Source organism: Ovis aries, chromosome 10, assembly GCF_016772045.2.
Source record: "Ovis aries strain OAR_USU_Benz2616 breed Rambouillet chromosome 10, ARS-UI_Ramb_v3.0, whole genome shotgun sequence".
NCBI lineage: Eukaryota > Metazoa > Chordata > Mammalia > Artiodactyla > Bovidae > Ovis > Ovis aries.
Window position 1 is genome coordinate 56,939,142 of NC_056063.1, and position 9,566 is coordinate 56,948,707.

The following is a 9,566-nucleotide window of genomic DNA, read 5'->3' on the forward strand; positions in this document are numbered from 1 at the left end:
ACCTCTTCAGTACTAGTGGATAGCCATTAAGTACCAGTGGATATCCATTAAAGCCATGTGGAAGACTTAGATACTAGTCATGAACATTCTGTTTTACTCTCAACCAAAAAAAGAAAAAAAAAAAGGTGGTCATTTTAAAATAAGTGAGAGCTGAGTGAGCTTTCAGGTCCAGGAATATGAAGAAGGCACAGCATGGACTTTTCAGTACAAAGCGTCGATTCATATTCTGAGCACAAATGGGAGCAGTAGCTTTGGAAAAGAGACAATCTCTCTGTCTTTTTTAAGGGGTCTCTAGTGGATTGGACTTCAGAATTAACTTATAAGTGGGAAGCAGCCATGCTTCATCCCATGTGGAGTGATGGGACTGTGACAAGTGGGAGTGAGTAGAACCCTCCTAATTGCTCTCTGATTTAAACCTTTTCTATAATGCTGTGCTGGTGAAAAGTACTGAAGCTGCATAACTTTTTTGGTATTTTCTAATATTATATAAAATATTACCAACAGGATTTCTTTGCTCTTAAATCACTGACTATTGCAAATAAATGTGGAATTTATGTATTAATGGGGTCATGGTTAGCCAGAAAATGTAACCTAATCTGTGTAATTATTAAGGTATGAGAGGAAGAGGGCTTCCCTGATAGCTCAGCAGGGAAAGAATCTGCCTGCAACGCAGGAGACTCTGGAGATGCAGGTTTGATTCCTGGGCTGGGAATATCCCCTGGAGAAGGAAATGGCAACCCACTCCAGTATTCTTGCTTGAAAAATACCATAGACAAAGATGCCTGATGGTTACAGTCCAAAGGTTCCCAAAGAGTCAGGCACTATTGAGCAGGAGCATGGACAAGGAGACGGAGATAATAACTGAAATGTTTCCTCTCCATGAATAGTGTTTCTTCCTGAACTGAGCATCCTGCATGTTAATTTTAGAATCAAAATTTGTCCTAAAGTGAGAAACAAAACGGCATAATTTTTTTTGTTGTTGTTAATCAGAGGCTATATCTGTAGGTCTCATAAAAGAATGTGCATAGTGGTTGTCTGCACTTAGAATTGTTAGTAAGTCTTGATTTGGGGTAAATTAATTTAATCCCATGAGTCTAATTAACAGATATAGCATATGTGTTACAACAGGTACCAATCTGGTCAGACAAATAAAAAGTAATTCCTCTCTGTGACAGGGCTGTGTGCGTGTGTGCGTGTGTGTGTGTGTGTGTGTGTGTGTGTGTGTGTGTGTGTGTTTACATGTGATGAGAGAGAGACAAAGATAGAGAGAGACAGGAGAAAAAAAGAAAGAAAGGAAGGAAGGAAGAAGGGAGGGAAAATAATTTGCTACATGAAAAACTAGAGAGATGTTATAAATCAGAGACATTAATATTTGGTGATAGAAGAGAACTGAATTATACCAACAGTGTAATCCTTCTTGATCTTTGAATTCACTCTTGTGTTTTCACCTGAAATGGCAATAGGAAATTATTATCGATGTGTCAATAAATAGTTAAATTGTTTTGGAGCATTGAAATAAACATAAGTAATTACAGACAGTCTTTTCAAGTTGACTAGTAAAAAATAATATAAAAAACTATTGTCCATTTATCAATATATTTAGTGAAATCTCCCTTCAGTATCTCCATTTTCTGGTAAATATTTGTTATAATTAATTGTAGTATGCATCTAGAATGTTCTGGATAGTTTAAAAGGGTAATGGCATCTAGGCAGTCATTTAGATCATTTATTGTGTATTCTAAATAAATATGAAATAATTTACTTTTATAATATGATAAATCCAGAGCTAATACAGGATTGGATTGGAAAAGCAGAGCATAAGAAAACATCAGGAGGCTCTCACGATAGTTCAAATGAGGGGTTTTAGTTGAAACAGAAATATGGGAAGGGCAGAACCATATTAGACTACTGTGTACCTTTTCAATGTCCACAAAATTTGTGAGTGGAAAGAACTTCCAGGAGGAAAGGTAGCAGTTAGAAATACAAATTTATAGCTTCCAAAAATGCTCACACAGAAAGGCTAGAGGAAATACTGATTGTTTAGTCTAAAATATGACTCACAATGTCTTCCTGTGAGGTTGAAAGCATTATATTGCTTTTTTCCATTATTATTATTTTCTACTTTACTGAGGAGAAAGTGAGAAAAAATGCCAAGTCATATTAAGAAAGCATACTTGACTAGGAGCTCTGTGTCATGCAAACCTATTTTTAAAAGAATGCTGTAAAAATCACATTTTAGGGATTTTTGGAGAGTAAGATAGACTTTCAAACTCTGCTTTACTATACAGGGCATTTCAGGGAGTACTTACTCCAACGGGTTAGTCACATTTGATGATAGAATATTTTATTTTATTTTTTATTTTTATTTTTTCCACTTTGTTTATTTATTTATTTTTTCCCTTTATTTTAATTTATAATACTGTATTGGTTTTGCCATATATTGACATGAATCCACCACGGGTGTACATGCGTTCCTAAACATGAACCCCCCACGCACCTCCCTCCCCATAACGTCTCTCTGGGTCATCACCGTGCACCAGCCCCAAGCATGCTGTATCCTGCGTTGGACATAGATTGGCGATTCGATTCTTACATGATAGTTTACATGTTACAATGCCATTCTCCCAAATCATCCCACCTTCTCCCTCTCCCTCTGAGTCCAAAAGTCCACTATACACATCTGTGTCTCATTCCCTGTCTTGCATACAGGGTCGTCATTGCCATCTTTCTAAATTCCATATATATGTGTTAGTATACTGTATTGGTGTTTTTCTTTCTGGCTTACTTCACTCTGTATAATCAGCTCCAGTTTCATCCATCTCATCAGAACTGATTCAAATGTATTCTTTTTAACAGCTGAGTAATACTCCATTGTGTATATGTACCACAGCTTTCTTATCCATTCATCTGCTGATGGACATCTAGGTTGTTTCCACGTCCGCACAAAGACAGAAATATAGATCAATGGAACAAAATAGAAAGCCCAGAGATAAATCCACACACATATGGACAGCTTATCTTTGACAAAGGAGGCAAGAATATACAATGGAGTAAAGATAATCTCTTTAACAAGTGGTGCTGGGAAAACTGGTCAACCACTTGTAAAAGAATGAAACTAGATCACTTTCTAACACCATACACAAAAATAAACTCAAAATGGATTAAAGATCTAAATGTAAGACCAGAAACTATAAAACTCCTAGAGGAGAATATAGGCAAAACACTCTCCGACATTAAACACAGCAGGATCCTCTATGATCCACCTCCCAGAATACTGGAAATAAAAGCAAAACTAAACAAATGGGATCTAATTAAAATTAAAAGCTTCTGCACAACAAAGGAAAATATAAGCAAAGTGAAAAGACAGCCTTCTGAATGGGAGAAAATAATAGCAAATGAAGCAACTGACAAACAACTAATCTCAAAAATATACAAGCAACTTACGCAGCTCAATTCCAGAAAAATAAATGACCCAATCAAAAAATGGGCCAAAGAACTAAATAGACATTTCTCCAAAGAAGACATACAGATGGCTAACAAACACATGAAAAGATGCTCAACATCACTCATTATTAGAGAAATGCGAATCAAAACCACAATGAGGCACCACTTCACACCAGTCAGAATGGCTGCAATCCAAAAATCTGCAAGCAATAAATGCTGGAGAGGGTGTGGAGAAAAGGGAACCCTCCTACACTGTTGGTGGGAATGCAAACTAGTACAGCTACTTTGGAGAACAGTGTGGAGATTCCTTAAAAAATTGCAAATAGAACTACCTTATGACCCAGCAATCCCACTTCTGGGCATACACACCGAGGAAACCAGAATTGAAAGAGACACATGTACCCCAATGTTCATCGCAGCACTGTTTATGATGATAGAATATTTTAAAATGATGTCATTCAGTACATTTAAGAAACTTAATGGATTGCAACTCTAGGAAAAATTTATTTTTAATCAGAATTGACTATAAACAGCATCTTGAAATGAGTGGCCATTTACTGAGCTTGAGGAAAGCAAAGTATTTACTTTCAAATGTCATCCAAGAGAAACACATACTACTTAAACTGTTATATTGTATTCTTTTTCATCATTAGAAAATTTATGAGGTAAGGAATGTGGATGGGACATTTGCAACAATATCCCAGGTGTTTGACAGTTATAAAAATTACCTAAGAAATAGTAGATTAAATTTTGCTAAATGAACACATGAATGAATCATATGTGGAATTACTTGGAAGAATTGAAAGGGCTTATAACTCATGATTTGTGAGGGGTAAGGTGAAGGTTTCCATGGTTTCAAGCCTGGGCAGCTGAGATGATACTAGTGTCATTAACAGAAGGAGAAACAAAAAGAGTAAAAATAGGAAACAGAATAAAAAAAAATATGAAAGAGAAAAAGTTCACAACCAGCCAAAACAGCAACACAGAAAAGTGTAATTTCCCACTATTCAGTGGGAGAATCCCCACTTCAGTGGGGAAGTTCACAGCTAGTGACACAGTTTGGAGTTATTTTCCCAGATTAAGTATTGCATTCCTAAAAGTAGATGAACTCGAAAGGCAGAGAGTATAAAGAAAGTGGGTTGAAAATACCTCCATATTTAGAGAGTGAGATGGAGGTAAGAGTGGGCAAGAATTAAAAAAAAAAAAAAAAAAAGAAAGCAATGACAAAAACCAGCCGATACAGATAGCATGATACAAGCCAGGAAAAGAAAGAATATCACAAGGAGAAAGTAGTCAAATAAATTGGAATCATTTAAGGTTCAGAAGTGCCATCTATAACCTTCTCTCACCCCCAGTATGAACCAGAAGCAGACTAATCTAATTGAACTGACCCCCTTGCGTTCAGATTTAATTTACTAGCCCTGTCAAAACTATTTTACTTTTGGGAAATTTAACTAAGTGTTCATTCTCTACCTAATCATTTTACATGGTCACAACATTTCAAATTCCCCATCTCACCACCTTGAAACTTATGGCTTCCTTTAGCAGAGCTTTGAAAACACACCAAAATCTCGCAGACGTACAAAGATAAATGCCAGATATGTTCATAAGTATAAATTCCAAATGTGCCTTTTAATTTGACATCAAGTTTAATATATTGATGCAGCATCCTTTTAATAAACACAATACTGTTTTTATAAGTCCAACATTTCCTTCTCACACATCAACCAGTGTTTCCAACGGATGGTTTCCCCTTTGCCTTTTATGTGATTTACTCTCGCTCCTTTCTGTCATCATACAGCAGCTACTCTTTGATTAGCCTGCAGTCAGCTTGCTTCTTTCTGTCCGGTCAGCTTGTAGCTTTCTCTCTGCACTGCCTCTCAACTCTTTCACCTCTCATTATCCTTTTGCTGTCAATCTTGTTCAGCTCAGCTTCTGTCTTCATTCTCAGTTCCTATAACTGTAATCTCCTTCTATTTTTGGTCTGCTGATTTTGTTCTGCTTTATCATGCATTTTTAAAAAATCATGCTACATTTTATATACTGCAACAGGTCTGAAGTTTTGCGCCACAGAATATTATATTAGCATTTTCCCTGATCCCATTTTACTCCTAAACTTATTCCCCTTATATCATTTACTCTTCTAGGCATATTAGGGCTGAAAGTCCTCACTCTTTGTGTAGCACCCATGAAGTAATATCCTTTATTGTACTAAAGCAATTGAGAGTGGTCACCAGTGAATTGCTCTTTTTGGCTACTCCAGGGAAAGACTCTCTATTTTCTTTTTTCAATTATTATTTCTTATTTCCACTAAAGAAAAAACACTCTGAATAGAAATATAGAAAACTAAACCCAGATTTATTACAAGTCACTAGTAGGAATTTTTCCATTTTTTAATTTGTTTTGATATCATTTGGTTGGAAGAAACAAAAATTCAGAATCAACAGTTCTAATCTGTAAGTTTTATTATACCCTGTGCAACTTATACCATCATCATGACATTAAAGCATGAAAAACAGTAAGTTCAATTACCTACTTGATGAGTTCTTGGCAAATGTCAACCAGAAGTGTCATGACTAAATTCAATTTTTATAACAGAGTTGAGGCAAATATTTTTGTGTCAGTGAACAAAGTTAAAGACACAAATTTCTTATCCATTTTAATGCTAGATGATTGCCTGTCTCAAACTATATTAGATTATTCATTAAGAAGGGCTACGAGGTGTGTTTTCCATTTCCTCCATATGACCATCCATCAGTTTTCTAATCTGTAAATAAAAGGCTCGACAAGAAGTTTCCTATGTTAATTTTCTTCTAAACTGTTGTAGTTGTAGCTGTCACATCCAATTCTTTGCAACCCTATGGACTGCAGCACACCAGGCCTCAGGGTCCTTCACTGTCTCCGAGTTTGCTCAAACTCATGTTCACTGAGTCAGTGATGTTATCTAACCATCTTATCTCTGGTTGCTGCCTTCTCCTGCAGGAAAGTTTCAGGAAACTTTCCCAGCATAAGGGTCTTTTCCAATGAGAGTTATTTGCATCAGGTGGCCAAAGTATTGGAGCTTCAACTTTAGCATCAGCCTTTCCAATGAATATTCAGGATTGATTTCCTTTAGAAGTGGTTGGTTTCATCTCCTGGCAGTCCAAGGGACTCTCAAGAGACTTCTCCAACACCACAGTTCAAAGCATCAATTCTTTGGCTCTCAGCTTTCTTTATAGTCCAACTTAATATTTCTAATTTTGCATAATAGTTTCAATTTTGTTCACCAAAATAACAGAGATAAATGAAAAAATTTATCTTTTTAACTTCCCCCTTATCTGAAACTAAATTTTAGCTAATTTCATAGAAAGCTCAACAAGATAATTTCTAGAAAAAGTACTTAATCTGGAAAATCTAAAATTTTTGCAACTTAAGTTTTCTTTTCTTTTTGTTTGTGTTTTTCAAGGAAAATTTAATAACAAGGTAGATAACATATGCTTATCTAACATGTGTGTTTCTATCATGGAAGTGAAAGCAAAACATCCTGTTTATTGGGTAATTTATGGCCCTTGTATGTGTGTGCACTGCAGGGCAATTTCAAAAATACTGTGATTATAATTTTAGAACTTCAGAATCTGAATAAGTACCAGAGTTCTCTCCTTTTTTATATGTAAAAAGAAAAGAAAATACTTTGAAAATTCTTTGCATTTTGGACAAAAATTCTGTAGCTATATTCTTAGATCGTTCTGTAGAGTTTTCACGATTCAGATGATACAAGGGAAGCTTCAGATCAGTGTTTTAGAGAATTCGTTTCACCTCTCATGATCTCATTAATCAGGAGAATGTTGGTGGTGATAACAGTGCAAAAGTGAAGAAGCTGCTTCTACACAAAATAGTTATCCCATATGTCTACATCTTCTGCTATCACTGGCTCACCTGTGTTCAAGTCCACATCCACAAGTAGACATGACTCCAAATGTTTTGCTTGAATTTTAACTAATATTTCCAAAGGTTTAAAACAGAATGCTGAACAAGAATTTTGGGATAGTGAGCAAGGCATCGGTAAATGCACTCCAAGTTGTGTCCTGACCTTCACACTGGGCTTGTATTTATCTATAGATATTCGCAGACAAGTCCTGCACATCCCAAACAATCAGGATTTGGGTCATCAAGCGAATTTGGTGCATAAGCCCTTCCGTATTTCTCCTTTTAGCACTTCTCAGATCTAGTCTGCCTTCTTTTCAAAAGCATCTAAAAAAATGGTGTCAATTTCCTTTCAACGAAGAATAGCAAATTCTTTATCTGAATCACTACAGACTTTCTTTTTCAGGTCTATTATTTTTTGACTCTGTCTTCAGTGAATTTTGTTTTATCTCTTACTAGTTTCTCCTCCTCTGTACTCTTGCAATTAAAAAAAAAAAAACCACAGAATTCACCTCTGTTTTTTTTTTCATATTCTAATAATACCACATTGTATCTGAGGATGCACACCTCTCTTACTCTCTTTTTCATATCAGGATGCTGTGCCCCCTTGTCCAAAATAAGACCTCTGATTAAGCCAGGATTGGTTTCAGGTTTATGTTTCATCCCCATGATCTCAACCATGATGAGGTCAATAGGTTCATCTTTCCTTTTTATGCCCAAAATAGAGTTCACTGTAGCTTCTGTTAATACATCAGCAAGGTCAGCATGAACTTTAGTTCATAGAGATATCCAGGGCACATCTATCTATAAGTGTTTCCTTGTCCATCTCTTTGTTTACTTTGTTCCAAAAACTGAAGTGCATTTCCTTTGACGTTTCAAATAGCTTTGTAATTATTCTGGGATGAAGATCTTCAAACATGTAGAGAGCCATGTACTTTCAGTTCAGTTCAGTCACTCAGTCGTGTCTGACTATTTGGGACCCCATGAATCGCAGCATGCCAGGCCTCCCTGTACATCACCAACTCCTGGAGTTCACTCAAACTCATGTCCATTGAGTCAGTGATGCCATCTAGCCATCTCATCCTCTGTTGTCCCCTTCTCCTTCTGCCCCCAATCCCTTCCAACATCAGAGTCTTTTCCAATGAGTCAGCTCTATGCATGAGGTGGCCAAAGTACTGGAGTTTCAGCTTTAGCATCATTCCTTCCAATGAACACCCAGGACTGAACTCCTTTAGGATGTACTGGTTGGATCTCTTTGCAGTCCAAGGAACTCTCAAGAGTCTTTACCAACACCACAGTTCAAAAGCATCAATTCTTTGGTGTTCAGCTTTCTTCACAGTCCAACACTCACATCCATATATGACCACTGGAAAAACCATAGCCTTGGCTAGTTTCTGCTTTTTAATATGCTATCTAAGTTGGTCATAACTTTCCTTCCAAGGAATAAGTATCTTTTAATTTCATGGCTGAAGTCACCATCTGCAGTGATTTTGGAGTCCAAAAAAATAAAGTCTGACACTGTTTCTACTGTTTCCCTATCTATTTCCCATGAAGTGATGGGACCAGATGCCATGAGCTTTGTTTTCTGAATGTTGAGCTTTAAGCCAACTTTTCACTCTCCTGTTTCACTTTCATCAAGAGGCTTTTAGTTCCTCTTCACTTCCTGCCATGTGCTTTAGGAGCTCTCTAATGATTAGGACATTGGAAGTATACCATCCACAATTTTGTCATCCTGGGTGGTTGCTACTTTGGCTGTTAAGGAGGTGGTCAGGTGTTGAATTTGCAATTTATGAAGAAGCACATTTTCCTCTTTAGTAGCTTGATGTCTCCAGCACCAGAAGCAAGCATCTTCGTGGTGCCCTTAGGTTCCAAGTTGATCCTCAGCACATCCTACATCCCTTGAACCCTTGCACTGCACTGATATTGACCACCAATGCTGCTTGGGCTCAGGCCACCTCGGCCTTGGGGTTTAGGATTTTCACAGCCGCCATAGCTGACCCAGCAGAGGAAGATAAGAGTCCTGGCATATGGAAAGCCCTGAGGCAGTTCAGTGTGACCAACAACTTACTTTTTCTTTACTGCAAATTCAGAATTCTTTATACAAAGTATCAGTGAGTTTCTAATTGCCAAATTCAGCTAACCTTCGCTGAATTGATCTTACCCTATCTCTTTGCTGAGGTAGCTTCATAATACGCTTTATATAATGCTTCTCTATGCTT

General features: G+C 36.9%; 1 pseudogene; it reads right to left on the reverse strand.

Moving 5' to 3' along the window:
• Positions 1-7,536: 7,536 nt before the first annotated feature.
• On the reverse strand, positions 7,537-9,360 carry LOC101103736 (T-complex protein 1 subunit zeta-like; annotated as a pseudogene).
• Between the last annotated feature and the right edge of the window lie 206 nt (positions 9,361-9,566).